The sequence below is a fragment of the Tiliqua scincoides genome, chromosome 11, assembly GCF_035046505.1.
Source record: "Tiliqua scincoides isolate rTilSci1 chromosome 11, rTilSci1.hap2, whole genome shotgun sequence".
Lineage (NCBI taxonomy): Eukaryota > Metazoa > Chordata > Lepidosauria > Squamata > Scincidae > Tiliqua > Tiliqua scincoides.
The window spans coordinates 25,349,503-25,356,016 of record NC_089831.1 but is presented as its reverse complement, the minus strand read 5'-3'; positions in this window follow the sequence as shown (position 1 = coordinate 25,356,016).

The window sequence follows — 6,514 nt, the reverse complement described above, 5'->3', positions numbered from 1 at the left end:
GGAGCACACAGACGGAGCAATTGCCCCAGCAGAGTTGCACAAACACAAGGCATGGTCATGCGCTCTGATGGCTCCCAAAACTCAAATAAACATTCAAGGCAGATCTTGAACCATCAGTCCTGACAGCTAGAGGAGTCTTCAAGGTGAAGAGCAGCAACCCTCTTAAGTACCACATGTTGGGGCAAGCAATACATAAGGGTTGTTTCCTTTACATGATGCCTATGGTGGGGAGGGGGGTCCACTCTGGTCTGATGGAGTCAGTCAAGAGCACAGATGAGTGTCTTGGGGGAGGGGGAATTCAGATTACACCTGCTGGCTTTGTATCCGGTCCCCACCCCACACACTTGGGGCCACCTTTGTTTGCACAGAGTGAGACCAGCAGGCACCATTCCCACCAAGTACACCTTCCTTCGTATGCTCAGTGCCCAGATCCACTGGGCTTACCTTGGCTTTACTAGGGCAGGATTTCAGGGAAATGAAAGTGGTCCGTATCCATGAGCTTCTTCAGGAGCATCTTCACTGTGTGTGTGAGAGAGTGCAAAGTTTCTAGTGCATTCCCCCTGCAACATGAATAAATGATAACAACTATGCATGCCTCGGGGTGCAGAGAAACCGCCTGACACAACACATGCCTGGATTTTACCATTTTCAAAACCTGGCCTGTAGCTACAGTGTTACAAGTGATCAGCACAGCTCTGATATCTTCTCTTCTTAAAGCACAGGTAGGGAAAAATCATGGTGTTCTCAGGGTCATTTCCTGCATCTCCTCTTATCAGCTGTTACTGGGTCTTCAAGTGGGGGGGTCCCTCTCACAGCTGGGTCTGGTCGCTGTCTGGAACATTCCCCATCTTGGCCACGGAAACACATCACAGCAGCCTACAAAGCTGCAGCCTCGTGATTTTTACTACTATAAGTCAGGGCCAACCTAGGACATCTGGGCACCTGAGAAGATGTGCCAGATGCTTCCCCCTCTTGCGCATGTTGTTTTCAACAATTAGCAGAACCACACATGGCAGAGTTGTTTGATTCTCCCCATATGTTTGGGCTTGGAAGTGAGGGGCTGGAAAAAAGGGCTTATCTAAGGCCACCCAGTGAGTGCAACCTTTGCATCTAAGGCCGTCCTGGCTCACAGCTCATTCTCTTCCGTGTTGCTCTCCACCGTCTGTTCCTCAGGCATGCGTGGGGCTGGAGGCCCCTTCCATCACCCCCAGCCAAATTCTGTGGAGTTTTTCCATAAAAGGAAGACTTGAGAGGCAAGAGGAGACAGCCAGTGTTCGAGATCCGATGGCTAACTTAATCAGCACTGATACAGCTTTCTGAACTCAGCCCTGCCAGAAAGAAGGGCTGCCAAGGAAGGACTCCAGCCAGCACAATCAAGCCATTTTCAAACATATGTTAAATTCAATTAGGAAATTAGTGTTATGGGTTCCTGAGTAAACACAGGGGGGAGGGAGAGCTGACTTCTGAACTCTGTCTTTACTGTATCCAAGGTACTTAAAGAACAAAACCTGATCTCATCTTTTCACTGGGGAGCTGATCCTCGTGCTTCAAGTCAGCAGAAGTGATATCAGTGTCGGTCTTTTCATCAGCTTTAATGGGTTCTGCAGGACTGGCCTTTGAGCTTGTGGCACAAGTCCATTCAATTCTGCCATATGGAAATGGAATAATAGACAACTCACAGTAACATTTCTTTCTGTTCCCTTGCTACAGCTTCAAGCACGATGCTGACAAGGAAATTTTGCATATGGACGGGGCACTCACTATTCAAGAGTGACTTTTGGCAGCTGCAATTTTTCCCCAGCCTCATTGCTGCACCTGTAAAATGGGAATGTTGGTGGTCCCAAACTGCTGTGGTTCTGGTCTGTAGAACTTTGCATATGCTCAACATATCAGCGTCCTTTTTCCACTTGCAAAGATTTGGTGCCAAGCTTGGGGAAACAAACATGGTAGACAGTGTTGCACAGTGCCACCTAGTGGCTGCGGACACAGTGGGAGGTGACTTGAAGGACACTCCGCCCTAATATTAGGTTTTGAGGCAGCCAGGTTGGTTATTTTCATCTGGTCTCATTTCTATTTTTACAGACATTGATTCATCATCGCTCTTTGCTACCAGCCAAGAACACTGGTGTCAGGAGACAAGCCCAAAGACTCTGCTCCCATCTCCTCACCTGCTTAAAGGTCATCGACTCTCAAGGTGAAGACGACAGCTTGATGCATAGGTCTGCCTCCACTTGAAGAGGTGGGGGGGGGGAGCAGGCAAAAGGGGGGAGCCAAATCATACAAACATTGATTTAGGGTTTGTTTGCAAAGTACCTGATCAACATTTGCATTCAAACCCAGCAATTTGTCAAGGTGGGGGGAGGGGGAGAAATGAATGCACTCTAATGATGGCCTCTTTCTTTCCAGAATCAATATTTGATTTTAATATTATGTGCACAGATATTTGCAAAACAAACAGGTTTGCTTACCCTGGTTCTCCAGACAGTTGGTAACAGTGACATCAGAGAAATCAGCAGCATGCTGTTTGCTTTGACTGTTCAAATCATGATAACGTGCACTTTTTAGAGAAAGGGAAATCAGTGGGTCAAAAGCCCTGGAGGCCCCCGCTCCTTTGTAAAAGGGGCTGCTGCAGACAAGGAAAGCAACAGGGCTGTGACTGCTGCATCAGAAGAGGAGATTGATGAACATAAGAACATAGGAAGAGCCCCACTGGATCAGTCCATAGGCCCATCTAGTCCAGCTTCCTGCATCTCTCAGTGGCCCACCAGATGCCTCACGGAGCACAAAGACAAGAGACATGCATCCTGGTGCCCTCCCTTGCATCTGGCTTTCTGATGGATTCTCCAGGTGGGAAAATGGGAGATTTTTAAAAATGTATTTTTTTATGTCTGGAGTGTACCTGGCTTTCTCAGGACAGCAGATTCAATGACACCCACATCCCTCTTATGGGTAGGAGGCGCCAGGAGGCAAGGGCAGTAGCTGCCCGAAAAGAGCTAAACGGGAGTAACCCTGCTCATGTCTTGGATGGGAGACTGAAGCTGAAACTGACAAGCTGTTGTTGTGAGAAAAAGCAGCTGCAAGGAGTTGCTGTGATAACCCACCATGAGAGGGCGAAGGAGTCGTGGTGATAAGCTGCTGTGAGACGGCAGAAGAGTGTGGAGGTCAGCTGCCAAGAATGAGTAACAGCCAGAACTATTTGGAGCTACTCCTGCTGGAGTTTGGAAGGCATACACAGCAAAAATAATGATGGCCACACTGTGAAGGACAACATCTAGAAACGTCTGGAAGGGTTCTAGGAGTTTCTCATAGAACAATAATTGTAAAACTCCATTTGAAAAAAAAAGGGTTTGGCGATAGCCTGTCTATGTGAACTGCCTGGAGTCTATAAGACTCTCACTCATTTGAGAGTAAGTGAGAAAAGCAGTATATAAATACTGTATACTACTCATATACTATATACTTCTTTTGAACTAAGTACAGTACCTTGCCTGTGTAAGAACTGATGGGCAGGCTCCTGTCGTCCTTGGCCAACTTGCAGGCTTCACAGTGCCTGCTCATCACAGGGGCTGATACAGCACAGAGGAGGGTTTGGCAGGAGTGTAGCCAAGGGACAGCAACATGGTAAGTACTGCAGCACCACAACATGCCATGGAAGTGGCCCCTTCCACTCATTCTTGGAGTCATTCTGGGCCTAGACAGCAATGCGCATGCTACTCTACTGGGATTCCTGAGAACACACAGTCCCAGCTATCCTGAGATCCTGTGGTTGGTTGCACCCAGTGAATTTAAGCTCTGACCCCATGCACGCTTGCCTGGGAGCAAGCCCCCCTGAACACAGTGAGCTCGGGCAGGGGTCTTTGGAAGATAATAAGGGTGTGCCCGTATTTTCAGCTGTGCAATGTTGGTGGGTATTTCAGAGCATTTGCAAGAGGGCGCATCAGCAAGAGGACATCTGCAAGAGGGATCTGAAGGCCTTAGGAGTGGACCTCAACAAGTGGGAAACCCTGGCCTCTGAGCGGCCCGCTTGGAGGCAGGCTGTGCAGCATGGCCTTTCCCAGTTTGAAGAGACACTTGGCCAACAGTCTGAGGCTAAGAGGCAAAGAAGGAAGGCCCATAGCCAGGGAGACAGACCAGGGACAGACTGCACTTGCTCCTGGTGTGGAAGGGATTGTCACTCCCGGATTGGCCTTTTCAGCCACACTAGACGCTATTCCAGAACCACCTTTCAGAGCGCGATACCAGAGTCCTTCGAGACTGAAGGTTGCCGACATGTTCATTTGGGAGCCAAAGGGAGGAGCAGGGAAGAAGAAAGAAATCATGTAGATCTAAAACACTTTGCCTTCTTTGGCAAGTGCAAAGGATGGAGCTTTCAGCACAAACACTGCAGCAGAAATTAGCTCCACAGACAGATCCTATTAATGTTAATGGTCTAATTACCAGCACATCACATTCAATATTTACCCTTAAGTGGTACCCAAAGTTTCATTACTTTCCTTTTTGGAAAGGAGGCAGCTATTGCTGTCTTCACTAAAGCGTACAGCGAGAAGGCATGGGGGGGGAAGGGATACTTTGACTTTTGCAACTTGAGGTATGGACAGCGAAGTGCAACTGTGCTCAAGAATACGTGACTCAGTGATGTAGCTGCGAGGGGTGCAAAGCACTAAGTTTTGCAAGGAACCACACAGCAGCATGCAAGCAGCCCCTCCCCCTCCCCTTCTGAGCCATAGCAGGTGGGGGGAGCAAAACGGAGGCATTTGCCTTGACTGCCCATGTGCTCCATCCTGCATTCACCTCTGTTTTGCTCCCACCACCTGGAATGGTGGTGAAGCTCCCTGCAAAACATAGCGCTTTGCATCCCCTCTCGCTATGCCACTGGCATGGCTTCTATCATTCAAAGCACAACACTGGAAGGAAGTGAAGTGAGGGAGGCGAGATGGAAAATAGGAATTACTAGCATTGAACATCATCACAAGCATGAGAGTCAAGATCCCTGAACAGGAGACGCTATTCTTCCTGAAGGGTTGCACTGGAAAATGTCTGGTGAGAGCATCACAGGTGCAAGTGCACCCCCAGAAGGGATTGTGAGGAGTTCCAGAAGACTCTCTCCGGACGGGGGGAATCGGCAGCAAAATGGCAGACGTGCTTCAATGCAAGTGAGAGTAAAGCAATGCGCAGCGGGGCAAGAAATCAACATTTCACATGCACACTTAAAAGTAACAACTACAGAAATATTATTTATGAACCTCAAAACCATACTGAGGCTGAGAGAAGCTGGCAAAGGAAGGAGCCATTCGGCAGCCACGGGTTTAAATACTCTTTCCATCAGCACTGCTTCCTTGCCCCATTGTACCAATTTCCCTCCAGGGAAGTCTGGGGGGGGGGGAAGGGGGGATGGCTTCTTACAAGAGAGAAACACCTCACCTCCTCCTGCCTCCCTTTTATTTCACAAGACGAAATGCCGCAATCAAACCCATCAGCCTGGAAAGAGACCGGGATGTGAATCCCCTCCCGATAGGTTCTGTGATAAACTGGGATTTGCAGACATCTCCTTTTGCATAAGGAAGTGGGATCAGGCCTGAAAACGAGGCCAGGCAGAGAGAAGAAGTTTTCCCAGTTGCAATGCAAATGTCCTGGATTACTAAGCAGCTGTTACAAGCGGGGGGGGGGGGGCTTCTCTGGAAGAATTTAGAGAGACCAAATGGGGCCATCTTGCTCCTTTTTCATCATCATCAGAGCCGCACAAATCCAGCTCCCCGTTCAAAAAGGGGAAGGGCTGTGGCTTAGTGACACAGCACCTTGCAGAAGGCCTCCCTGCTCAGTCCCTGGCAATATCTCCAGCTTAGGCTGGGGAAGACCCTTTCTCAGACCCTGGACAGCTGCTGCCCATCTGAGCAGGAAAGACAAAGCTGGGTGGCGTCAGCAGAGGCAGCTGCCTTCTCTTCACAGGGGTCTGTGAACTCCACAATCCAGGTGTAGCTGCTCCCACAATGTGCCATAATATGCCCACCTTGTCTCCACCGAGGTGCTGATGCCGGAGCATGTTAGTGTGGCCCCCTCCAGCTTCGTCACCCAGTATGCAAAAAAGAGAACCATCTCCATGTGCCCCCCCCACCCACCCAGCGGAAAAGGAGCTGACCAGTCCCATGGCAGAAGAAGCGCCTGTTTCTGCGAGCACCACCCTGATTGCGCGAGGGCCTGGATGTCTTCACTACGTAAAGGCAGGTGAGCTCTTAGGAAGCACTGAGTGGATCCAAAGGGGATGGAAGCCCCATTCATTCCTCCTCTTACAGAGGCAAATGCTACCAGGGTGAGAACACGGCCCTCTTTTGCCAGATTTTGGCAACACCCTCGCTCTCGATGTAACCCCCCAAGTCTCTGCAAAAGCAAACAGGCCAAACATGCCCTCCTCTGCCAGCTCTGAAAAGAGACATTTGCCTGGATCAAGCAAACAGGATCTGCTGCTGAGAACGCAGCAAAGGAGATGGAGGATCTACCAGGACTCTGTCACCGCACT